We start from the raw sequence: 27,285 nt of genomic DNA, 5'->3' as shown, positions 1-27,285 counted from the left end.
GGACAGAAATGGTATGGACTTAACAGAAGCAGAAGATATTAAGAAGAGGTGGGGAGAAGGAAATGGCAACCCACTCCAGTATTCTTGCCTGGAGAATCCCATAGACAGAGGAGCCTGGCAGGCTACAGTCCATGGGGTCACAAGAGTCGGACACGACTTAGTGTACTGTCTCACCCCAGAGATCCTGCCACATATACCACAAAAACCAAACATCCCCCAATGACCTTGGCCCCACTGTTCCAGTCACTCCCAGGTGGGAATTCAGGCACATGTCCACAGAGGTCACAGACAACATGCATATGGTTCTGTTATGTCCCATATATTACCCTTTCATGTCCCAAGGAAGACATTTTCTCTTAGAGATTTTCATTTAGTGTATCTTTAAAAAATCTTGTGTTAAACTTGCCTCCATCATTTTCTTGGGTAAGGACAACCCAGAAATGGCCCTTTTGTGTCTGTGATGTTGCCATTCACAGCTTTCTTGATAGGCCTAGTACAATCTTGAGAACAGGGCTGCTGTATGTTGAATGTCAGACGGTAGCTCTGAGCTTTGCCTATCTTAGGGAGTTATGCTGTGCATTTTTTACTGGTGTACCATGTTTAATTTGTCCCTAATACCTTTGAAGTTTTTCTGAGAAATGAAATAATGCAAAATGAACTTATTAAAATACATTTTAAGCCTTTAAAAAAAAAAAAGAAGAGGTGGCAGGAATACACAGAAGAACTGTACAAAAAAAATCTTCATGACCCAGATAATCACAATGGTGTGATCACTGACCTAGAGCCAGACCTCCTACAATGTGAAGTCAAGTGGGCCTTAGGAAGCATCACTACAAACAAAACTAGGGGAGGTGATGGAATTCCAGTGAAGCTATTTCAAATCCTGAAAGATGATGCTGTGAAAGTGCTGCACTCAATATGCCAGCAAATTTGGAAAATTCAGCAGTGGCCACAGGACTGGAAAAGGTCAGTATTCATTCCAATCCCAAAGAAAGGCCATGCCAAAGAATGCTTGAACCACTGCATAATTGCACTCATCTCACACGCTGGTAAAGTAATGCTCAAAATTCTCCAAGCCAGGCTTCAGCAATACGTGAACCGTGAACTTCCAGATGTTCAAGCTGGCTTTAGAAAAGGCAGAGGAACCAGAGATCAAATTGCCAACATCCACTGAATCATGGAAAAAGTAAGAGAGTTCCAGAAAAACATCTATTTCTGCTTTCTTGACTATGCCAAAGCCTTTGACTGTGTGGATCACAATAAACTGTGGAAAATTCTGAAAGAGATGGGAATACCAGACCACCTGACCTGCCTCTTGAGAAACCTATATGCAGGTCAGGAAGCAACAGTTAGAACTGGACATGGAACAACAGACTGGTTCCAAATAGGAAAAGGAGTACGTCAAGGCTGTATATTGTCACCCTGCTTACTTAACTTATATGCAGAGTACATCATGAGGAATGCTGGGCTGGAAGAAGCACAAGCTGGACTCAAGAGTGCTGGGAGAAATATCAATAACCTCAGATATGCAGATGACACCACCCTTATGGCAGAAAGTGAAGAGGAACTCAAAAGCCTCTTGATGAAAGTGAAAGTGGAGAGTGAAAAAGTTAGCTTAAAGCTCAACATTCAGAAAACGAAGATCATGGCATCTGGTCCCACCACTTCATGGGAAATAGATGGGGAAACAGTGGAAACAGTGTCAGACTTTATTTTGGGGGGCTCCAAAATCACTGCAGATGGTGACTGCAGCCATGAAATTAAAAGACGCTTACTCCTTGGAAGGAAAACTATGACCAACCTAGATAGCATATTGAAAAGCAGAGACATTACTTTGCCAACAAAGGTCCATCCAGTCAAGGCTATGGTTTTTCCTGTGGTCATGTATGGATGTGAGAGCTGGACTGTGAAGAAGGCTGGGCGCCAAAGAATTGATGCTTTTGCACTGTGGTGTTGGAGAAGACTCTTGAGAGTCCCTTGGACTGCAAGGAGATCCAACCAGTCCATTCTGAAGGAGATCAGCCCTGGGATTTCTTTGGAAGGAATGATACTAAAGCTGAAACTCCAGTACTTCGCATGAGGCCACCTCATACGAAGAGTTGATTCATTGGAAAAGACTCTGATGCTGGGAGGGATTGGGGGCAAGAGGAGAAGGGGGCGACAGAGGATGAGATGGCTGGATGGCATCACTGACTCGATGGACGTGAGTCTGGGTAAACTCCGGGAGTTGGTGATGGACAGGGAGGCCTGGTGTGCTGCGATTCATGGGGTCACAAAGAGTCAGTCACGACTGAGCAATTGAAGTAAGGAACTAATACATTTTCTGTCTTGGTGTTCCTCCCTGTGGCCTCAGTTGAGCCCACATTACTAATGGCAGGTGATGTACTTTTACATTTATAGCCTTAAGTTGTTACAGTTGATTTGGGTGAGGAAAAGAGAGAGGAAGAGTCTTAAATGACCATTGGCATCTACAATGGACCAGGTGTGAGCAGTCTATACCCACTTGTAATGAGTAAACCCCTGAGATAAACAGGAGCATAATTTTACTCACTTCTCTTTAAGTAAAATCAGCTTGGCTCCTGAAAGCTCAATTCTCTTTGGAACCTACTCTTGCCACTCATGGTGAACTCTGTCACTGCCATTTTTAAATGCAGCAATTCAAGATTTAAACTTGGTCATACCAAGCCTTTTCTCTAACCCCTTTCTCCCTTGGAATGATTTATGACAGTGGGTGGGGTTCATTGCCTTGCCAGCTGGAAGAGGCAGCTAGAAGTCAGCCTCCATGCCTGACTTCCTCTAGACCCAACTCAGGTCTCTAGGTCTATGAGCTCTGTCCCGGAATGCCCAAGTCCACCTTGGACAGAGGCAGGAGGCAGACAGAAAGGTAGCAGACAACTCTCGGTGGCTTTTTCCTACCCCACGCACAGGAGCTCTTGACTCGGGCTCTCTTGGCTCATCCACTGGACACCTCAGCAGGTGCCTTGTTGGACATTATTGGAGTAAAATACAGTGAACGAGGCTACAGAGCGGTATCTCCAGCTCCCACCAGCATTCAAGTCATATCCACTTTCTCTCTGACTCTCCCCTTCATACCAGCTGGGTGAACTTTTTACTCATTTTATTGAAATATAATTTACATATAGTGCAGTTTGATTAGTTTTAACAAATGCATACACCTGTGTAAACTGTACACTTAACATTAGAATATTCTGTCACCCAGAAATTTTTCTTATGCCCTTTCCCAGTCAACCCCCACCCCCAAGAAAACACTCTGGTGATTTCTACCATCAAAGATTAGTTTTGTGTGTTTAGAATTCCATGTAAGTGAAATCATGTAGTCCATACTCTTTGGGGTCTGGCTTCATTCACTCAGCATCGCGTTGTTTTGTGCATCAGTAGTTTGTTCCATTTTGTTGTATTTTATGAATATTGTGCCCATTGTTGGACCAGCTAGAATGGAGAGAGGAAGAAGAAAATTGTAAACACCACTCAGGCCCGCCTGAGTTGTGATAGAAACACAGTAATTTGAGCACTGCTTTTCTTACTTTGGTATAAATGTTTATGCATATATTAACCAATTATTTCCCCCCTCCCTCATTACCTTAATATCTATCATCAGACATTCAATAGCTGCTTAGCCTTTTATCTCAGTATTTAACTTACAGTATATCAAAGTAAGAGCATGACGCAGCTTGAAAAGGAACAACATCACCTGGAGATGGATTAAGTGACCAATGAGTCTTTGTATCCTTTTGGGGCTAATAATATGGGTGGGCCTCATCCAATCAGTTGAAGGCCTAAGTGGAACAAAAAGACTGGCCTTTTTTTGAGGAACTTTTGAAAAGAGGAAATTCTCCAGAAGATTGCCTTAGGACTGGGATGGTACCATCAGCTCCTCTGGGTCTCAAACCTGCTGACACACTGCAGATTTTAGACTTCCCAGTATCCACAATCATGTGGGCCAATCCCCTATAATAAACCTTTATATATAAACATACATATGTATATATAATAAATCTATATATACATCTATGTATAATAAGTATATTATGCATATACTTAATTCAGTTCAGTTCCATTCAGTCATAAGGGTGGTGTCATCTGAATATCTGACATATACTTATTACATACATAATATATATGTATACACATATATTCTCCCATTGCTTCTGTTCCTTTGAAGAACCCTTACTAATACACTGACCCACTGACCAACAGCCAACCCAGGCCACCTAGCAGATGCAGAGGTGACAGCCTGCCTTAGACGCCTCCAGCAGGCACCCTCCTCAGGTGACACCCCTGCCTTCTCACACTCCTTTCCAGCCCTTCATGGTCCACTTGCGCCAGTGTTTCAGAAGGTCTGGTGAGTGATGTTTCTCTGATCCTCCAACTCCTCCCTTCAAATCTTTACACCTCCAGCTTCTTCCACAATTGTGTAAAGCCTTGTTCCTATAATAAATATTAACACTATTCTATAAAACTCATACTGTTCATGGGGTTCTCACTGAGCGCCAAAGAACTGATGCTTTTGAACTGTGGTGTTGGAGAAGATTCTTGAGAATCCCTTGGACTGCAAGGAGATCCAACCAGTCCATCCTAAAGGAGATCAGTCCTGGGTGTTCATTGGAAGGACTGATGCTAAAGCTGAAACTCCAATACTGTGGCCACCTGATGCAAAGAACTGACTCATTGGAAAAGACCCTGATGCTGGGAAAGATTAAGGGCAGGAGGAGAAGGGGATGACAGAGGATGAAGTGGTTGGATGGCATCACCAACTCAATGGACATGAGTTTGAGTAGGCTCTGGAAGTTGGTGATGGACAGGGGAGCCTAGCGTGCTGCAGTCCACGAGGTCACAAAGACTTGGACCCAACTGAGCAACTGAACTGAACTAATAAAACTCAATGATTTTACTTTCATTATTGCATCATGAATTATACCATATAATTTAATGCAAAAGAAAGCATGCTAACATTCCCCAAATAGGTGGTAAATCATGAAAACTGTTAGTCGGCTCTCATTTCTTGTCTCATTCACTCATTCATTGGTTCATTTGTTCACTTATTCACTCAGGGAATACTCAATACAGGCCAGGTGCTATTCTATGAGAGCAGCCCTGAAATGTACCAAGGGCTCGTCAGGGTCTAGAACTCTGGCTAGCGAGGGGAAATTGCCAAGAGGAGGTTTCAGTTCAGTACAGAGAAGTTTCTGACATTAAAACTGCCTGTAAATGAAGAGCCTCTTCTTTCCAAGGTAATGAGGGTCTAGCTACCAGAGAAATTAACAATTTACTTAACCAGGATGCTTCAGAAAGTATTGGCATATCAATCCGTGGTGTTTACATTTTCACCAGATTTACTTTTACATTTTACATTCTGCGATTGTCTTGTATGCCATTTGTAAGATTCTATATGCTGTCCATATTCTGAGGTGACTATGAGATATAACAGAATTATGATAGTCTCCAAATTATACCACAGGAGAAAAGAACTAATGTTTATTGTATATTCCATATACTCAGACAATTTTCATTGGTTATTTTATAATCATCCCAAAACTCTAAGTTTTTTTATCCCCTCTGAGATCAGCAAGCTATAGTGACTTGCCTAAACCCCTCAGTTTCTAAACAGAAGAGGCTGAAATCTGTCTGCCCCCAAGAGTCCTTGTTTTTTCTTTTATGTTATATCACATTAAGGTTCAGCATTAGTATGTGGAAAACCATCGCAATTGCATCATTTTCAAGTATATTCTTAATGAATGCATACTTTGTATCCTAGAACACATATCTTATTTCATGTATCAAATTAGTTCCATGGCATCAGTTATCAATGTTTTGCCTCTTCTGATCACTCCAGTCCCTTACCTTCCCACTTAATCCTCACAATAACCCTGTAAATACAGTTATTAATAATATTTAGCCTCATTTTACAGATGAGAACAATGAAAATCAGAGAGGCTGAGAAATATATCCAGAGCCAATGTATCAAGGCTAGAATTCAAATTCTATTATAGTCCGATGTTGAAGGCCATTCTCCATGCTCTGGATCCCCTGGGGTTAATTTCTGCCATGGGCAGGGGCTGAGGGGTGAATTTTGTTTACTATATTTTCCAAGATGACTCATTCTTCCTCCTACATGTCCCAATACTGTTTCTTCCTTCTTCTCCCTCCAGAGGCTTCTGTAAACAGCTTCTTGTTCATTCCTATGCCAATTTCTACTTTCAGCCTCATTTAAACATTTGGAAGACTCACCTCAACAAGGCACTGGTTGAGCAAATAAAAAGAAATCTTTTCGTATACTTAAATTGTGATGGATGACACAAAATTCCATTCAGTGCAATTTAGGTCTTCTAAGACATTTCTTTTATGTTGCCCATCCATGCACTCATAACTAGATGATTTTGCTTCTAGGTATGATAAAAATCCACAGAGGATTTCATTTTGCCTTTAAACTATAGCTGGTCATTGCTATTTGAGATGTTTAAGGCAACCAGGTATATAAATAGCCTCATCTACAATTAAGGGAAAGATGATTGTACCTTTGTAATATTAATCCTGGGATAGACACAGCCTCATCTGCTATTTCCACCAGTTACCAACAACAGCTCTAAAGCAGAAAAATAAAATGGAAGAGAATTGCTTTTCAGCTCACTACAGGAAAAGGAAAGCTACATTAGTACCTATGATTCATATAAAAAGAGAAACACACACAGTGGGAGAGAAGGAAGCTAATATTTGTTAAAGGGTTAATATATACCAAGAACTTCACATATCTTACAATGTCCCTATGAAATATCATTTCCGATTCTTAATTTCATATTATAAACGAAAGAATTGATTCCAAAAAACAAACTCAGCTTAATAAATCCCTCCACCCCAAAAGTCCAGGCTTTTCTCACTATAATACATTGACCCTGTGTACAATCTGATGCAAATTTCTCTTAAAAACTTGGAACTTGTTATATAAGATGTCATTTACCTTCCTGTGCTTCAGAATGAAAATAAAGTCATCAATCAGAGTCATCACAGCCTCTGCTCTAGTGTTTATTACCCAGTTTACAAGCACTCTCATGCTTTAGCCTTGACAAATTTGTTCAGAAACCCTGAAGTTTATGATGAAAGTGAGTAGACAAAACTGTCCTCCCATTTGAAACACTAGAGGACTTCTAGCTATCTGGAGATGGTGTCTGTCATCTCGCCGATTTGGGGTGCAATGCCTTGCCTTCCCTCCTCCCTTGGGATAGAAGTTGTCTAGGGCTGATGCTTTTGACAAAGCTGTTTATTATTCAAGGTCCCATTCCTTCCCTGGACCAAGGTGAGATACACCAAAGCCAGGTTCTCCCCACTCCTACTCAAGACTCAGATTTTGTGTGGCTGCAGCTAAGTCACGTCAGTCGTGTCCAACTCTGTGCGACCCCATAGACAGCAGCCCACCAGGCTCCCCCATCCCTGGGATTCTCCAGGCAAGAACACTGGAGTGGGTTGCCATTTCCTTCTCCAATGCATGAAAGTGAAAAGTGAAAGTGAAGTTGTTTAGTCGTGTCCAACTCTTTGTGACCCCATGGATTGTAGCCCACCAGATTCCTCCATCCATGGGATTTTCCAGGCAAGGGTACTGGAGTGGGGTGCCATTGCCTTCTCTGCAGATTTTGTGCAGACAGATTCAACGAGAGAAAACAGCTGAAACAATAGATTTAACCCAAAGATGCCCCCATAGACACTGCCTATCACTTCTCCAACTCTGCCTAGAGTTTGTCCTGCTTATGATTTACTTTATCCTTTCCTCTAGTTCTGTGGGCATCCCATATCTTTCCAATACATTTCCCCTTTATTAGCTACAGTCATTTTCTGCTGCCAGCCACCTAAGTCCCTGAAATGACAAGCCATCCAAGCTTTGAACTATGATGCGGGGCCGCAGTCACGTTCTCCTGCCACGGCCAACGCTGAGCTCTGATGCCCCTTCTCTCCCGGATGCCCGACTCCTTTCACCTGTGTTTGCAGGTGTGCTCTTCCCTTATCAATTCGCCATCGTCAGCTGAGCCCACTGAAAAAAATGGTCATGATTCCCAGTAGCTCAGATTGTATCCCCTACTGAAAGAGATGATCATTCGGTAGGAATGAAACCAAGAAACTAGACAATGTTGTAGACAAGGAAAAGTGGGATCACACATGCACTAAGGAAAAGAAAGGAAAATACCTACAGGTCCGGCTAGTCAAGGCTATGGTTTTTCCTGTGGTCATGTACGGATGTGAGAGTTGGACTGTGAAGAAGGCTGAGCGCCGAAGAATTGATGCTTTTGATCTGTGGTGTTGGAGAAGACTCTTGAGAGTCCCTTGGACTGCAAGGAGCTCCAACCAGTCCATTCTGAAGGAGATCAGCCCTGGGATTTCTTTGGAAGGAGTGATGCTAAAGCTGAAACTCCAGTTCTCTGGCCACCTCCTGCGAAGAGTTGACTCATTGGAAAAGACTCTGATGCTGGGAGGGACTGGGGGCAGGAAGAGAAGGGGACACCAGAGGATGAGATGGCTGGATGGCATCACTGACTCAATGGATGTGAGTCTGAGTGAACTCTGGGAGTTGGTGATGGACAGGGAGGCCTGGCATGCTGCGATTCATGGGGTCACAAAGAGTCAGACACAAGTGAGTGACTGAACTGAACTGAGACTGTTCTATACAAACCTGTTCTAGCACTATCTATAACAGTTACTGCCCTGTCATGTGAACAATGTCATCCCGGACAATCTGCCCCAGAATATTTCCCTAGTTCATGAAATCTCACACCCAGGGAATCCCTCTATATAGATTCTTAATTACTGAATATTTTACTTAAGACTACGACAACTTATACTTGGTCACTTCCACACTCAGATGTGCCATGCACGTGCATGCTCAGTTGTACCCAACTCTTGGTGATCCCATGGACTGTAGCCCACAAGGCTTCTCTGTCCATGGGATTTCCCAGGCAAGAATACTGGAGTGGGTTGCCATTTCCTCCTCCAGGGGATCTTCCTGACTCAGGGATCAAACCTGAATCTCCTGCATCTCCTGTATTGACAGGCATGTTCTTTACCACTGAGCCACACTCAGTGTATTGGGGTTTAATTCAAATGTTTTAGAAGAAAAATCTACTAATATTAAAAATCTACACATCATCTAGCCTTTCACTACTAGGAGCAGGTGTTATTGCAGACTACTCAGAGAATAAATTTTTGGGATCTGAGTCCATCTGCTTTATCTCCTGCTGCTGGTTATCATGTTAGCCCATAGATAGTAAAATTATAGCGAACCACCGCAACCCTCATCACCTTGCAGATGTTTCATTATTCAATTAATATCTGTCCATTTAATCTGCAGGTGAATAAAGGACCGGAGACAGCTGTATTCCCTCAGGGGCTTCCAATTAAAAAGGATTAAGGGCATATCTATACCCTAATTGTCCCCAATTTCTCAGCGTAATCATGTTTTACTCCATCTAAATATGTCAGCTACAGAACTATCCTACAAATAGTCATGCTTTCAGAAAGACTCAAATCAGATAAGAAAATATGCATTTGCAGAGTCAGATAAAAATAGTTTAGGATGAGGACTCTAAGATACAGATTCTCACTTTTGTACCTGTGAACACACACCCCCTCATCTCTGCTCAATTACACTTCCCTGTCCTTTGAGCACAAGTCATTCACTTCCTCATGAAAGCTTCGGTGGCCCACCGACCTCCTGATATATTCCCACTCCAGAGGTCCATTCATCCTCTGAAATTCCAGGAGTCTCTCAGGGCACTTAGCATAGTTGGCCATACACATTCTGACCTCTAGGGGGAGCCCAAGGCTCCTCTTCTCCCATTCGGACCCTGCTAAGGTCCAGTTCGGTCACCCAGTCGTGTCCGATTCTTTGCGACCTCATGGACTGCAGCACGTCAGGCCTCCCTATCCATCGCCAACTCCTGAAAGTTACTCGGACTCATGTCCATTGAGTCGGTGATGCCATCCAGCAATCTCATCCTCTGTCGTCCCCTTCTCCTCCTGCCCTCAATCTTTCCCAGCATCAGGGTCTTTGCAAATGAGTCAGCTCTTCGCATCAGGTAGCCAAAGTAGTGGAATTTCAGCTTCAGCATTAGTCCTTCCAATGAATATTCAGGACTGATTTCCTTTAGGATGGACTGATTGGATCTCCTTGCCATCCAAGGGACTCTCAAGAGTCTTCTCCAACACCACAGTTCAAAAGCATCAGTTCTTCAATGCTCAGCTTTCTTTATAGTCCAACTCTCACATCCATACATGACCACTGGAAAAACCATAGCTTTGACTAGACGGACCTTTGTTGGCAAAGTAATGTCTCTGCTTTTTAATATGCTATCTAGATTAGTCATAGCTTTTCTTCCAAGGAGCAAGCGTCTTTTAATTTCATGGCTGCAGTCACCATCTGCAGTGATTTTGGAGCCCCGAAAAGTAAAGTCCAAGGTAAGGTCCAGGGACATAATAAAGCACTGAAGCACAGTGGGCCACAGAGCTGATTAGGGCACAGAGAGTGATGCTTTGCTGGAGGAATAAAAGTGAGGTGAGTGGGATGCTTTGAGAAGGATTTCCTTCCCACGTTTGTGGTACAAGCTAGTAAGCCTTTGGAGCCATCTTGACCTACCTCTAGTCTGTGTCCACATTTACAAGGTACAGGGAGTTCCTGAAGCTGGGTATGTTCATTCTGGACACTCAGGGGAAGCCCGGAAAGTTTTCTTGCCTTTCCCAACACCTAAAGAGTTGCCTGCCTTTGTGGACTCATGGCCGCTTCCTCCATCTTCACAGCCAGCAGCATAGCACCATCAAATCTCTCTCACTCTGATACTCCTGACTCCCTCTCTCAGGAGGACACCTGTGATTGCATTTAGGGCTCACCTGAGCAATCCAAGACAGCCTTCCCACCACAGGGTCCTCAGCTCAACCACAACTACAAAGCCCCTTGTGCCATGTAAGCTTAAGTCACAGGTTGCAGGGATTCAGACATAGATATTTTGGAAGGCCATTATTCTACCTACCACACTGCCTCCCCCACCCCCTTGCTGTCACACACACACACACACACACACACACACACGTGGCTATGTAGCCACATCAGACATTTACCAAGGGCCCCAGTGCTGAGATGGAAGGGATTTTTTTTTTAAGAGTATTTAGCCCTGCTCCCGCTACAGAGGCACTGGGAGAGCACAGGAAAACCAGCACCCCCTGCACCTTCCAGGGAGGAGCAGGAAGAGCATCTCAGCCTTATTTTTAGGGCACCAGCCCTCAGACAGCAGCAACCTCCTCCTGGTCTCTTAAACTAGGGTTACGGCTGCAAAGCTCACTGACAGTTGAAAACGCATGAATCAAATCATCATATGTGATAGAAGTGACTCTCAATTATTCCTTGGGGCCAATATGAGCTTTTATATAAAGGATTGCCTCAAGTTGAGTGCACTCACATTATTTTATTAAGCTCAGGATCCTGCATCCCACTCAGAAAGCTACTGCCCCACCTTGACTCCTTAGGACATCAGCCCCACAGATGAAGAAGCACTGGGACTCCTCCCCAGAATTCTTGTTTAACATAAAGGGATTGAGGAGAACAGAGGAGACACAAAGAACAGAGGAGATGAGAGGCCAGGAAAGAAGAGAAATATGATGAGTAAAATTTTCCAATAGGGTTCCCTAGGAAACAAACGGGCAAAATTTGCAGCATGCTTACCTGGGGAATGAAATGCATTGGCAGTCAGAGGGAGGGGGAAAGGAGAATGGAATAAAAAATACGCCAAGTAGAAAGTGGACCTTTACATATAAAGTCCATTCTGCCCACTGGCAGGGACTATCTCCTAATGCTGCATGGAAACTGGGACCAAGAACCAGATGAGGGAGGGAAGGAAAACAATTTATCTGCAGGCTCATTCCTGCCTCCTGCCTCTTGTTGGTCCAAGTTCACCCACATTGTGTCACCTGGCCCCTCCAGGCAGCAAATCTCATGTCATCAGTCCCTCTTCTTAGTTCTGAAGCAACAGACCCAGAATAGAGCAGTATCCTGCAAGTCTGGTCTTGACCAGCTCGAAGTCCAAACTCAGTGACCCTCTGTCTCTAGGGCCACCTTTGCAGGACAGACACAGGTCAGGGCTTGGGACCGCAAACCGCCCTGGCCTAACTCTTTGGTGACTACATTCAGGGCTTCAGCTATTTAAGACAACTCTTTCCCAGAAAAACTAGACTGTACTAGACTCTTTCTATAAGCTATTCCATTTACCTGACTGCTTTTTCCAGGTGAGAGAAGGATTGTTACCTTATTACACAAGCAAGGAAAGTGACACACAGTTAGTGAAGGGTCATTCAAAGTAGCAGAAAGAGCCCAATAAGGTAGGAGAGTAGAGTTCATTAAGGAGAAAAGAAAAATATACTTTTAAGAGAACGGTAACTCCCAGACTCAGGAGGGTCTTCAGAGCCAGGCTGTAGAGTTGGGCTGTTATTTGGTAGCCCTGGGGCCCGCAGGGGAGGGTCATCTGCTGAGGAATGACCTATGTACATGTTTTCAGAAGATAATCCTTCTATAGTCAGGACTTCCCTGGTGGTCCAGTGGCTCACACTCTGGGCTCCCAGTGCAAGGGGACCCAGGTTCCATCCCTGGTCAGGGAACTAGATCCCACGTGCCACAACTAAAGATTCCTCATGCCACAACTAAGACTCACCACAGCCAAATAAAAATAAATAATAATAAGGTAAAAGTAAAAAAGTAAAAAGTCACTCAGTTGTGTCCGACTCTTTGCGACCCCATGGACTATAGCCTATCAGGCTCCTCCGTCCATGGGATTCTCCAGGTAAGGATACTGGAGTGGGTTGCCATTTCCTTCTCCAGGGGAGAAGTTACTGCTGCTGCTAAGTTGCTTCAGTCGTGTCCGACTCTGTGGGACCCCATAGACGGCAGCCCACCAGGCTCCCCCGTCCCTGGGATTCTCCAGGCAAGAACACTGGAGTGGGTTGCCATTTCCTTCTCCAATGCATGAAAGTGAAAAGTGAAAGTGAAGTCACTCAGTCGTGTCCGACTCTTAGAGACCCCATGGACTGCAGCCTAGTAGGCTCCTCCATCCATGAGATTTTCCAGGCAAGAGTACTGGAGTGGGGTGCCATTGCCTTCTCCGTAATAATAATAGAAGAAGATAATCCTTCTGTGGTAATAAGAAGGGTGGTGGGTGCTCAGTTGCTTCAGTCGTGTCCAACTCTTCAGGACCCTGTAGACTATAGCCTACCAAACTCCTCTGTCCATGGGATTCTCCAGGCAAGAACACTGGAGTGGGTTGCCACGCCCTCCTCCAGGGGATTTTCCTGACCCAGGGATCAAACCTTGGTCTCCGACATTGCAGGCGGAGTCTTTACCCACTGAGCCACCAGGGAAGTCCCAATAAGAACAGGGGCAGAGACAACAAAGAGATTGTGAGACTTCTGCAGTCCATGTGGAAGAAGGCAGGGCACTGGCAGGCTTAACACCTTGACCGTGGGTGACAAGGTGGCGGAAAGAGTGAACGATGGCCCCGAGGTTCTTCTGGGAGCAAACATAGACGGGTCAGGGCCACTGAGGAGGACCTCATTCCTCAGTCATCATCTGACCTGCCTGTGCACACACAGGGCCCTGCAAAGCTCCTGCCCCAAGACCTTACTCACCCAAATGCTGCAGACAAAGGCGAAACTTTCCACCCGCTGTGAGGAAGGGGCCCATTCCCAGAGGCGGAGGGCGTGTGAGGCATCAAGAGCAGCCCCGCCTTGTTATCCGCCTTCCTTTCAAGTCACAGAGTGGTATCACTTGGCACTTGAATTTTCAAGGAGCACTTGGAGCTTCGCAGGTGCTCTTGCTAATTACCGCAGAACTACAGGGAACTGGGAGGAGCAGCGAGAGTGAGGATGCCGAAGTCAGCGCAAGCGGCTCGGCACTAAGTGGCTGAATGAAAATAAAATGCATGTGACCTGCTGCTCAGCCGAGTTGGCCTCACCTGCCCCAGTGCAAACAGGTGAGCTGCAGATTCTCTTTCATCTGGCGAAATGAGCAACTCTTAGGATATGATGACCGGCCTGGGATGGGGAAAATTTAAATTTATGATAAATGAAGCATGCAACTCTAAATGCAGATACTTATGGAAACAGCAGGCTTCTGAGCGCTGTGTCATTGTATGCTAAGTAGATTCAGTCGTGCGCGACTCTCTGTGACCCCAGGGACTGTAGCCCACCAGGCGCTTCCGTCCATGAGATTCTCCAGGCAAGAATACTGGAGTGGGTTGCCCTACCCTCCTCCAGGGGATCTTCCCCACCCAGGGATCGAACCGGCATCCCTTACATCTCCTGCATTGGCAGACAGGTTTTTCAGCACTCTTGCCAGGTGGAAAGACCTTTGCATCATTGTAGGGACCTAAATTTTCCTGGAGACCCTGACAAGGTTATCACATGTCGTTTCTCCTTAGTTGCCTGTAAGGAATGGTGTCAGGCGGTGTCTTGGGCAATTGTCTTTCAGTGCAACAGGTGACTGGATGGTTTTGCTGGTAGCCTTCTTGGGACCTCAGAGGGACGTGAAAAGAGATGACCTGGGGAGTGAGGGAACTAGGTCAAGCCCTGAGACATCCTTGGAGCCCCTGAATCCTGCTTATCTACCCTTCCAGTTAAGTGCAGGAAACATGTTCTCTTTTCTTTGAGTTGATCAGCTTTCATTTGCAACTGACGAATTCTGGACTCTAAACACCCCAGATCTGGGACTTCCTTGGTGGTCCAGTGGCTAAGGCCCTGCACTCCCAATACAGGGGGGCCTGGGTTCGATTCCTGGTCGGGGAGCTAGATCCCACGTGCTGCCACTAAAGGTCCCATAGGACGCAACTAAGGCCAGTGCAGCCAAATAAATAAACAAAATTCTTTCAAAAACCCAAACCCCAAGAATATAAATTACTGACGCTGTCTGTGAGAACAGCCTGAAAGCCAATATTCATTTGATTAAGAATACCTATCATTTTGTGGTTTTAAAATTAGACAAAGAAAAAGTGAGAGAACAAAGCCTTCATTTACTTGTGGCACAGTTTCCTATGACTTCACACCCCAGTACAGGCTACTAAGGCATCGAGCTGTTCCATCTTTGGAGCTCAGTGTTTAAATCTGACTCCTATCCGCATCTCTAAACCATTCCTCTAGGCTTCAGAGAAATGCTGTACACAATAATAGTTTTGTTGACATGAGAGAGCAGAGTGTACAGAACATTGAGTTAACTAGGTAAGAACATTGCCTCACGTCCTGCTGGAAACAGGGACCAAGCCACATTCCTCTTCCCTAGAGGGACCAGGCTGCAGACAAAAGATATAATTATTTTGGGGTGGGGGGGGTTATACAGCACTTTATGGGTTTCCCAGGTGGCTCAGTGGTAGAGAATCTGCCTGCCAACACAGGAGATGCAGGAGACGCAGGTTCGATCCCTGGGTCAGAAAGATTCCCTGGAGGAGGAAATGGCAACCCGCTCCAGTATTCTTGCCTGGAGAATCCCATGGACAGAGGAGCCTGGCAGGCTACAGTCCATGGAGTTGCAAAGAGTCGGACACGACTGAGCATGCATGCATACTTATAGTTCATAAATGCTTTCTCATCTACTTTGTCATTCCACATCCCTAGCGGTAGGCTGGGACAGAATGGCATCCTGCCTTGTTACATGTGAGGAAACTACAGCTCCAAAAAGTCAAGAGACCAAGCAGCTCTCTTTCCAAAACAGCACTCGTTCCTTTAAAGCACAACTGGTGAATCTCACTTCTGCATGTTTGGCCTCAAAAAGAGAACAATGAAGACTTGCCTCTACTCAGATATCTCCCAAGTCAATTTATAAAGGCCTTCTCCTTTTTTGATGGGATTGACTACATGTATAGGTGACAAGGGCAGGAGGAGAAGGGAGCAACAGAGGATGAGATGGTCGGATGGCACCATCGACTCAATGAACATTGGGTTTGAGCAAACCTTGGGAGACAGTGAGATGAGTGCAATTGTGTGGTAGTTTGAGCATTCTAGTCAAGGCTATGGTTTTTCCAGTGGTCATGTATGGATGTGAGAGTTGGACTGTGAAGAAAGCTGAGTGCCAAAGAATTGATGCTTTTAAACTGTGGTGTTGGAGAAGACTCTTGAGAGTCCCTTGGACTGAAAGGAGCTCCAACCAGTCCATTCTAAAGGAGATCAGCCCTGGGATTTCTTTGGAAGGAATAATGCTAAAGCTGAAACTCCAGTACTTTGGCCACCTCATGCGAAGAGTTGACTCACTGGAAAAGACTCTGATGCTGGGAGGGATTGGGGGCAGGAGGAGAAGGGGATGACAGAGGATGAGATGGCTGGATGGCATCACTGACTCAATGGATGTGAGTTTGAGTGAACTCCGGGAGTTGGTGATGGACAGGGAGGCCTGGCGTGCTGCAGTTCATGGGGTCGCAAAGAGCCGGACATGACTCAGTGACTGAACAACAACAGATGACAAGGGAATCAGGCTAAGCTATGAGTCCATAGCCGGGAAAGGGCCTGTCCCCAACACCCACCATCCCAGAAACTGGAGCAAGAGAGCCTTTGATTCCATAATTAGAGATTAGCTTCTGTGCCACCTGGGCTACTAGGTGACAGCAGGCAGTAACTCGCATGACCACGACAGACCCGCACAGCCTCCTCCCCCACCTTGCACACCGACCTCCCTGCAGCCTCCTGCCTCACTCCTCCCTTTCCTCCTCCCACCTGCTCCCAGTTAGAACCCTCCTACCAGCAGGAGGGTGAGTGAGGAAGAGAATAAAAACTACAGGCCCCCAGGGGGTTGGAGTGTCTGTGCTTTGGGGAGGGTTGGGGAAAAGGAGGAATGAGCCGGGTACCCCAAAGAGTGGGGGCACCTTCTCGCCATCATCTCATTTAATGCTGATTCAGCTTCTTGACAGAGGGCATCCCCCCACACTTTGCATCTACTCAAAGCCCGTAGACCTAAAGTCAGTTACCCAAAGCCATACAACCAGGATCAAAAGTGGGTCTAACTGCAGAGCTCACATTCGGTCTGCTAGACCACGTTGCCCCACACACACAGCTCCCTCACCTCACACTAGGAGCTGAGGAACACGGGTCAAGAGAATCCCCAAATATAAACATCCCTTTTTCAGCTAAGAAATGAACTCCAATCAATCCTTTTGGCTTGGTTGGGAGGACTGCTAAGTCTAACCCAATCCAAAGGAAGGGAGAGGAAGGGAGAGGGTAGATTTTGTTACACCAGAAAAGTGAAAATGAAAGTCGATCAGTCCTGTCCGACTCTTTGTGACCCATAAACTGTATAGTCCATGGGATTCTCCAGGCCAGAATACTGGAGTGGGTAGCCTTTCCCTTCTCCAGGGGATCTTCCCAACCCAGGGATCGAACCCAGGTCTCTTGCATTGCAGGCAAATTTTTTACCAACTGAGCTATGAGGGAAGCCCAAGCAACATGAAAAGGGTTATCTCTGGAAGAAATTAGTGTGTTTAAGCAACATCTTAGAGCTTTTGCAGGTGCCTCATCAGCTGTATTTACCTTGTCCCTTCCTCCAAAGCCTCAGGCTTTCAAGTGGAGTCATAAATGTTACGTGTGTAATGTCCATCAGATGGAGGTCAGCCTGTGGGCTGCAGAGCCTCCCAGGTAAGATGCCAACAAAAGACACCACTTGCTTTCCAGGCAGGTTTGTGAAGACTGGCTGAGGAGGAGAGGTTGACACTTCAAGTTAATGAAGATCATTGTGATAACCAATGTTCTGGAGTCATCTGTAATGATGTGCCAAGTTCAAGGACAGCACCATTGGATAATTGGTGTCTCCAAGTGGGGCAGAAGGGTAGAGAGGCACACTTAGAGGTTTAAGAGCTGAAAAATGGCATTCCAGCCTCATCCTAGGGGTGACTCCTGCAAAGGGAAACAGGCTGTGACCTGAGAGGCAGGGGTAGTGAGGGCAGAAGGGGAAGTCTTTCCTGCAGGGCACTGCAGACCGGTTGCACAGAGACCAGTGAACACTGATCTGCAGCTCATAATCTTGTTTATGTTGATCTTTTTAAATCTACATTGTAAAATATTTCCATCATACAGAATAGAAAGGAGGGCACACTGAACAGCTGGGACCAACCACTGGGTCAATCAAATCTTAAGAGTTTTCCACACTTGCTCCCCACCTTTTTAAGACCCAAGTCATGAGGTTGAGGCTCCCCCACCCCCGACCCTCTCCCTCTCTTCTCTCCTTCCCCAGAAATAACCAATATTCTGAACGTTGATGGTCATTCCCAGGCATGCTCCCAGCTATTATTACATGTAAATATAGCATTGTTTTTATTTCAAATTTTACATGTGGCATTGTCTTTGCTGTTTCCCTAAACTTTAGGTTTCTGAGCTGTATCCACTTTTCACTACTGTATTCTATTGGATAATAAACCAATATGTATTTATTCACTCTTGTTTCTGGACAGCTAGATTGCTTTATGATCTTTTTTTCTGCAAACAGTGTTGCAGTCTCTTTAGTCACTAAGCCATGTTCGACTCGGAGAAGGCAATGGCACCCCACTCCAGTACTCTTGCCTGGAAAATCCCATGGATAGAGGAGCCTGGTAGGCTGCAGTCCATGGGGTCGCTAAGAGTCGGACATGACTGAGCGACTTCACTTTCACTTTTCACTTTCATGCATTGGAGAAGGAAATGGCAACCCACTCCACTGTTCTTGCCTGGAGAATCCCAGAGACAGCGGAGCCTGGTGGGCTGCTGTCTGTGGGGTCACACAGAGTCAGACATGACTGAAGCGACTTAGGAGCAGCAGCAGCATGTTCGATTCTTGCAACCCCATGGGCTGTAGGCTGCCAGGCTCTTCAGTCGATGGGATTCTCCAGGCAAAAATACTGGAGTGGGTTGCCATTTCTTTCTCCATTCTTATACATTTATCTCTCTGCGTATCCAATGTGTGAAGTTTCTAGGGAATATTTCTAGAAGCAGGGCTGATATTCATATCTTGAGCAACAAACATACACCCACTGGGGACCCACTCTGTTCTGATTGGAGAAGGTGCAAATTCTGATTAGTGGGTGGCTTGCCCTCTGGGATGTTAAGTATATCGAGTATCATCCCTGCCTAGAAGTTGATTGATTGCGTTAAAGAGCACAAGACCTTTAACTTTGCTAAATCATTTCAAATATCTCTCTGAAGTTACTAATGACACAGTCTTATCAGTCATGACTGATAACCCCTATTTGTCCAGATCCTTGTCAACAGTTGGTATTATCAGCCTTTATTTTTTGCTCAACTAATGGCATGAAGTATTATCTCACTGTGCAAATAATTTGTGCATCCCTCATTCCTAGCGAGGTTGAAGATCCTTTCATGTTGACTAGACATTTAGCTTTTATCTTTAGTGAATCACCAATTTGAAACTTTGTCCATTTTTTAGTTTGAGTTTTTCCCTCATATTGATTTGATAGTTCTTTATCAGACATATATTAATATACTATAAGATGTGTATTATGACTATATATCAATACAACATACTGTATAAATATCTTTTCGTGTCTTATTGTGTGGTTTTCAGCCTTTAATACCTGGTGCTTTGGCTCACTCCAGCTCTTCTTCACCCTGGCCTTCTTGCTCTCTGAAGGGGTATCAGCAAAATCACCACCAAGGGAGACCCACAAGTGTGACCTGTGACCACTGAAACACAGTCCTGCAGCTGCCTCCTCTCAGACTATTTGTTTAGAATTACTAATATGTTGAGCTTACCTTTCACCTTGATGATAAATTTTATGAAGGCAAGAAGCTGGGTCTAGGACAGTGTTTTTTCACAGAAATTAATGTCCTTACTTCTGATGGCTCATAAGTGAGCAGGAAGAAGCTGATCTCCGTCCTTACTTCTGATGGTTCATAAGAGAGCAGGAAGAAGCTGATCTCCTAAAAAGCATAGTTAAAACTTGGCAAGAATAATAATTATTGTGGTGAGAGCTGTCATCACTTATTAAACACAAACATATAAATTTAAATAATCTCTTCTCCGCAACCCCACAAGCTGATCTTTTTATCCAATTTTTTGAGATGAGAAAAAATTTTTAAAGAGTGCCCTGTTAGATCATAAATGGGAGAATTGGCACTGAAACCCAGGAAGTTGGGCCTCAAGGGTCTGCTCTTGTTCTTTCATTTTATTGATTCAGTTTCTTTTTTTTTTTTTTCTTTTTTCCATTCCTGTCCAAATAAAATCTTGGCATAACTAGCAAAGGTTTTCCAAAAGCAAGAGAAAAGCAAAGGCAGATACTGTGATTACTGCTAGTCTGAGATCCATTTCTTCTCACTCCAGCTTTGCCTCTTTATGGTTTCCTCCAAAAGCCCTTTTTTGGACAGGGCAGCAAGCCTGGGGAAGCTGTCAGCTCCAGGCATTGCTGGCCGGGTGCTCTGGTAGTCCTTGGGATTCAGAGAGAAAAGAATGGTGAAATGTTTCTGATAGAGATGGTAGATAGACAGACAGACTGAAATATATTACACTGCTTTTATATAGTTACCTGTCTTTCATTGATTTAAGTGTTAGGATTGTGTTCAGTTATAATATGATACATTCAATTGGTGGGCTTCCCAGGTGGCTCCCTGGGTACAGAATCCACCTGCAATGCAGGAGACACAGGCAGAGGCGAGTTCACCCACCAGGTCAGGAAGATCCCCTGAAGGAGGGCATGGCAACCCACTCCAGTATTCTTGCCTGGAAAATCTCATGGACAGAGGAGCCTGGTGGGCTACAGTCCATAGGATCGCAAAGAGTTGGACACGACTAACAGCTGAGCACGCATGCACCCACACATGTTCACTGGTTAGCTCCCAAGGGCAAGAACTGTGCCTTTTTTTCTTTCACGTTCTCTCTTAACAGGTGTTTCACAATGAGTAAATGTACATTGATTCATCTGAAGTAATTCACATACCTCCATCTCCTTCAGAGCAGATTCTATTCCTGTTTTGTGCGGGGACATTTGGTCAACACGGATTCCCCAATCCTATAGGCATAAGGGCATATAGGAACAAGTAAAAATAATACTAATTCCTTCCTTTCCTCTACCTGTTTGAAGTTGTATTTTTTTATTGTACTAATTTTGTTGCTGCCCTATTTCAGGTGGGGGAGTCCTATACATAGTTTGCAATCAGATTATAAAGAAATAGAGAGTCTGGCATGCTGCAGTCCATGGGGTCACAAAGAGTCAGATATGACTTAGCCACTGAAAATCAGCAACAAAATAGAGCACGTTTCAGGATGAAGGATTCTAAGTAAATGTAAATTACTGTATGTGTTCACAGGGAAAAATTGTAATAACTAATTGTTACCTCCACCTTTACTCTGATGTGAGACAGCTGCTTGGTGTGGTGGTTAATTTCCTGTATCAGTCTCACTGGCCTAAGTGGTGTCCAGATACAGCTGGTGAAACATTATTTCGGGCTGCGACTGTGTTTCTAGAAGAGATTTGAACTGGTGAATTGAGTAAGCAGATGGTCCTCCCCATTGTGTGCAGGCCTCAGCCAATCCTCAGGGGGCCTGAAAAGAACAAAAAGACACAGGAAGGGCATGTTCACCCTCTCTGCTTGAGCTGGACATCTGTCTTCTCCTGCCCTTGGACATCAGAGCTCCTGGTTCTCTGTCTTTGAACTTGGACTGAATTATGTCACCAGTTTCCTGGGTCTCCAGGTTGAAAACAGTGTATCAAACAACTTCTCACCTTCCATAATTGTGTGGGAAATATACCTATACTTACATAATATTATATATGTGCTTTCTCAGTTCACTCAGTCACATCCGATGCTTTGCAACCCCATGGATCCTCTGTCCATGGGATTCTCCAGGCAAGAACACTGGAGTGAGTGGGCTGCCATTCCCTTCTCCAGGGGATCTTCCCATCTTGTGTCTCATGCACTGGCAGGTGGATTCTTTACAATTCAGCCACCTGGGAAGCCCTCATTTTATATATATACGTATACATTCTTTACCCTGTGAGCAACCAGAGAAGCCCATATAATATTTATATATAACACTTCCAGAGAAGCCCATATAATATATATATAATATATATTTATATATATGTATATGATGTATTTATATGTGTGTAATATATTGATATACAACATAATATATTATATATACTATATACAATTATTTATAAATCTATATAAAATTCCTATTCATTCCATTTCTCTGGAGAACCCCAACTAATACAATTGGGATAGTAAATCAGATGCCAGATCATGGTGCCACAAAGATTAAGGCAGTAAGATTCCTAAGATGGCATTTGAAAACCCTATCAGATGATATAAGTCCACGTGGTCTTTCGTGCCTGGGACAACTGAAACCTGGGCAGAGGAGGAGACTGGTTCCAGGTCACACAAGCAGCGGACAATTCAGTTGAGACCCATTTGGTGGGCAGGATCCTCTTGCAGGTTTAAACAGCCTATGTGGGAAGGAAAAGCAGGGATAGAATTGACTAGAACAGGGAAGCCTGTCTCCCTCCTGAGCCCCACCCCCAGGACATTTCCTGGAGTCCAGGAACTTCTCTGGCGGTCCAGGGGCCAAGACTTGCGCTCCCAAAGCAGAGGGCCTGGGTTTGATCCCTGGTCCCCCAGCTAGAGCCCACTTGCCACAGCTGACGATCCCAGGTGCTGCAACTAAGTCCTGGCACAGCCAAATAAATAAGCAAATATTAAAAAAAACAAAAAAACTGTGAGTCCAGGACACAAGGACCAAGTCCATGCAAGGTCTCACTAACCAAGTAGAGAATGAGGCACCTCTGCAGACAGGCAACACGTCCTTGGAACTCTGATCCCCTCACACATACTTACTTTTCCTCACACCAAGGTAATTTAGCGAACAGATGACATTTCTATTCACAACACGCCTCTCCCACCCCCTATCACACACACACATCTGCTCCCTTGTTTCTCAGGCTCCAAAGTTCTTTTTTATTTTAGTATTTAATCATGTTCTTCTGGGCTTCCCTTGTGGCTCAGCTGGTAAAGAATACGCCTGTAATGCGGGAGACCTGGGTTGGATCCCTGTGTTGGGAAGATCCCCTGGAGAAGGGAAAGGCTACCCTCTCCAGTATTCTGGCCTGGAGAATTCCATGGGATCACAAACATGGAGAAGTTCATGGGATCTCAGAGTAGGACACAACTGAGCGACTGTCACTCACGTTCTTCTACCTGATCAAATTTGAATTTGACTGATAAAACTCCCAATTAAAACCTTAAGTGGATATGTCTCTTGAATAACTCAGGTGGAAATATGGGAAAAAACAGAAGCCTGAGTGAAAAAAAAAAAAAAAACTGAAAAATATTTTTTTCTAAAATGATTAATTAGTGATTAGTTAAAAAAAAAAAACACCTAATTTTCCTGTGAATTGCCTAACAAAAGAACTTCTAGAAAGCTAGTCTCCAGGCAGAAAAATGAGTTTTAGCCATCAAATGTCAAAATCTCAGGCTTCCGAGATTTGGCGGGGGATTTTTCTAAATAGCTCCTACCGTTGCCCTCTCTGAGGCCAGGACTGTGAGAAAAAGAAACACTGAACCTCAGCTACGTGGGCGTCCACTGTTCATATACAAAAATGAAAATCCATTTCCATCCTTAGAAGTTAGTAAAGGGGACGGTTCAGTGTCTCTGCCATTCGCTGCTTTCCCTCAGAGTTTGTCACTAGGCAGACTTGTACTGGGTCAGCAAGAGGTGAGCAATCAGAGAATGTGACGAGCAGACACATCCGGCTATCACATGTGATACCGACTGACTGACATAATGGAGGTGAGGGATTAAAAAAAAAGGGAAGGTGATTGGAAGAAGGGATGGGGTAAAGACGGGAGAGAGAAAATGAGAATAAGAAGGATAATTTTTGGTCAGAACACTCTTCTTGAGGTTGTCGTAGACCATCAAAATATACATGGTGAAACAGCGCCATCTTCTGGTCAATAAAGGAAAATTCAAGACCTTTTCTCCAAAAAAAGGTCTAATTTCAAAGATGGATGAATTACCACACTAAAAAAGAACTGCAATCAAAGTGTAATAAATTTGTTGTTGCGCTCTAAAATAAGCTCCATAAACTAGCAAGCGGAGCTCACAGTAAGTGCCCGGAAGGTGATCAGTTCAGTTCAGTCGCTCAGTCGTGTCCGACTCTGCGACCCCATGAGCTGCAGCACGTCAGGCCTCCCTGTCCATCACCAACTCCCGGAGTTTACCCAAACTCATGCCCATCGACTCCGTGATGCCATCCAGCCATCTCATCCTCTGGCGTCCCCTTCTCCTCCTGCCCCCAATCCCTCCCAGCATCAGGGTCTGTTCCAATGAGTCAACTCTTCGCATGAGGTGGCCAAAGTATTGGAGTTTCAGCTTCAACATCAGTCCTTCAATGAACACTCAGGACTGATCTCCCTTAGGATGGACTGGTTGGATCTCCTTGCAGTCCAAGGGACTCTCAAGAGTCTTCTCCAACACCACAGTTCAAAAGCATCAATTCTTCGGCGCTCAGCCTTCTTCACAGTCCAAATCTCACATCCATACATGACCACTGGAAAAACCATAGCCTTGACTAGACAGACCTTTGTTGACAAAGTAATGTCTCTGCTTTTGAATATGCCATCTAGGTTGGTCATAACTTTCCTTCCAAGGAGTAAGCATCTTTTAATTTCATGGCCGCAATCACCATCAGCAGTGTAAATTCTGACACTGTTTCCACTGTTTCCCCATCTATTTCCCATGAAGTGATGGGATCAGATGCCGTGATCTTAGTTTTCTGAATGTTGAGCTTTAAGCCAACTTTTTCACTCTCCACTTTCACTTTCATCAAGAGGCTTTTGAGTTCCTCTTCACTTTCTGCCATAAGGGTGGTGTCATCTGCATATCTGAGGTGATTGATATTTCTCCCGGCAATATTGATTCCAGCTTATGCTTCTTCCAGCCCAGCGTTTCTCATGATGTACTCTGCATAGAAGTTAAATAAGCAGGGTGACAATATACAGCCTTGACGTACTCCTTTTCCTATTTGGAACCAGTCTGTTGTTCCATGTCCAGTTCTAACTGTTGCTTACTGACCTGCATACAGGTTTCTCAAGACACAGGTCAAGTGGTCTGGTATTCCCATCTCTTTCAGAATTTTCCACAGTTTATAGTGATCCACACAGTCAAAGGCTTTGGCATAGTCAATAAAGCAGAAATATATGTTTTTCTGGAACTCTCTTGCTTTTTTGATGATCCAGCAGATATTGGCAGTTTGATCTCCAGTTCCTCTGCCTTTTCTAAAACCAGCTTGAACACTGGAAGTTCACGGTTCACGTACTGCTAAAGCCTGGCTTGGGGAATTTTGAGCATTTACTAGCGTGTGAGATGAGTGCACTTGTGTGGTAGTATGAGCATTCTTTGGCATTGCCTTTCTTTGGGATTGGAATGAAAACTGACCTTTTCCAGTCCTGTGGCCACTGCTGAGTTTTCCAAATTTGCTGGCATATTGAGTGCAGCATTTTAACAGCATCATCTTTGAGGATTTGAAATAGCTCAACTGGAATTCCATCACCTCCACTAGCTTTGTTCATAGTGATGCTTCCTAAGGCCCACTTCACATTCCAGAATGTCTGGCTCTAGGTGAGTGATTACACCATCGTGATTATCTGGGTCATGAAGATCTTTTTTGTACAGTTCTTCTGTGTATTCTTGCCACCTCTTCTTAATATCTTCTGCTTCTGTTATGTCCATACCATTTCTGTCCTTTATTGAACCCATCTTTGCATGAAATGTTCCCTTGGTATCTCTAATTTTCTTGAAGAGATCTCTAGTCTTTCCCATTCTATTGTTTTCCTCTATTTCTTTGCATTGATCACTGAGGAAGGCTTTCTTATCTCTCCTTGCTTTTCTTTATAACTCTGCATTCAAATGGGTATATCTTTCCTTTTCTCCTTTGCTTTTCGCTTCTCTTCTTTTCACAGCTATTTGTAAGGCCTCCTCAGACAGCCATTTTGCTTTTTTGCATTTCTTTTTCTTGGGGATGGTCTTGATCCCTGTCTCCTGTACAATGTCACAAATCTCCACCCATAGTTTATCAGGCACTCTGTCTATCAAATCTAGTCCCTTAAATCTATTTCTCACTTCCACTATATAGTCGTAAGGGATTTGATTTAGGTCATACCTGAATGGTCTAGTGGTTTTCCCTACTTTCTTCAATTAAGTCTGAATTTGGCAATAAGGAGTTCATGATCTGAGCCATAGTCAGCTCCCGGTCTTGTTTTTGCTGACTGTATAGAGCTTCTCCATCTTTGGCTGCAAAGAATATAATCAGTCTGATTTCGGTGTTGACCATCTGGTGACGTCCATGTGTAGACCTTTCTTTTGTGTTGTTGGAAGAGGCGTTTGCTATGACCAGTGCATTCTCTTGGCAAAACTCTCTTAGCCTTTGCCCTGCTTCATTCCGTATTCCAGGGCCAAATTTGCCTGTTACTCCAGGTGTTTCCTGACTTCCTACTTTTGCATTCCAGTCCCCTATAATGAAAAGGACATCTTCTTTGGGTGTTAGTTCTAAAAGGTCTTGTGGGTCTTCATAGAACCGTTCAACTTCAGCATTACTGGTCGGGGCATAGACTTGGATTACCATGATATTGAATGGTTTGTCTTGGAAATGAACAAAGATCATTCTGTCGTTTTTGAGATTGCATCCAAGTACTGCATTTCAGACTCTTTTGTTGACCATGGTGACTACTCCATTTCTTCTAAGGGATTCCTGCCCACAGTAGTAGATATAATGGTCATCTGTGTTAAATTCACCCATTCCAGTCCATTTTAGTTCGCTGATTCCTAGAATGTCGACATTCACTCTTGCCATCCCGTTTGACCACTTCCAATTTGCCTTGATTCATGGACCTGATATCCCAGGTTCCTATGCAATATTGCTCTTTACAGCATCGGACCTTGCTTCTATCACCAGTCACATCCACAGCTGGGAATTCTTTTTGCTTTGGCTCCATCCCTTCATTCTTTCTGGAGTTATTTCTCCACTGATCTCCAGTAGTATATTGGGCACCTACTGACCTGGGGAGTTCCTCTTTCAGTATCCTATCATTTTGCCTTTTCATACTATTCATGGGGTTCTCAAGGCAAGAATGCTGAAGTGATTTGCCATTCCCTTCTCCAGTGGACCACATTCTGTCAGTCCTCTCCACCATGACCCGTCCATCTTGGGTGGCCCCACGGGCATGGCTTAGTTTCATTGAGTTGACAAGGCTGTGGTCCATGTGATCAGATTGGCTAGTTTTCTG

The 27,285-nt window shown here is 44.5% G+C and overlaps 1 long non-coding RNA gene across 1 annotated transcript; it reads right to left on the bottom strand.

Annotated features, from left to right (window-relative positions):
• Nucleotides 1-20,183: 20,183 nt before the first annotated feature.
• LOC132345449 (uncharacterized) lies at nucleotides 20,184-27,063 on the bottom strand. The gene is made up of 3 exons (XR_009494755.1): nucleotides 21,337-27,063; nucleotides 20,940-21,011; nucleotides 20,184-20,430 (listed from the first exon to the last, which is right to left on the bottom strand). It is a non-coding gene; the product is annotated as an uncharacterized lncRNA (long non-coding RNA).
• Between the last annotated feature and the right edge of the window lie 222 nt (nucleotides 27,064-27,285).

The sequence above is a fragment of the Bos taurus genome, chromosome 1 (genome assembly GCF_002263795.3).
Source record: "Bos taurus isolate L1 Dominette 01449 registration number 42190680 breed Hereford chromosome 1, ARS-UCD2.0, whole genome shotgun sequence".
Classification (NCBI taxonomy): Eukaryota; Metazoa; Chordata; class Mammalia; order Artiodactyla; family Bovidae; genus Bos; species Bos taurus.
The sequence above is the reverse complement of the archived record's forward strand: the minus strand, read 5'-3'. Positions and strand labels throughout refer to the sequence as shown.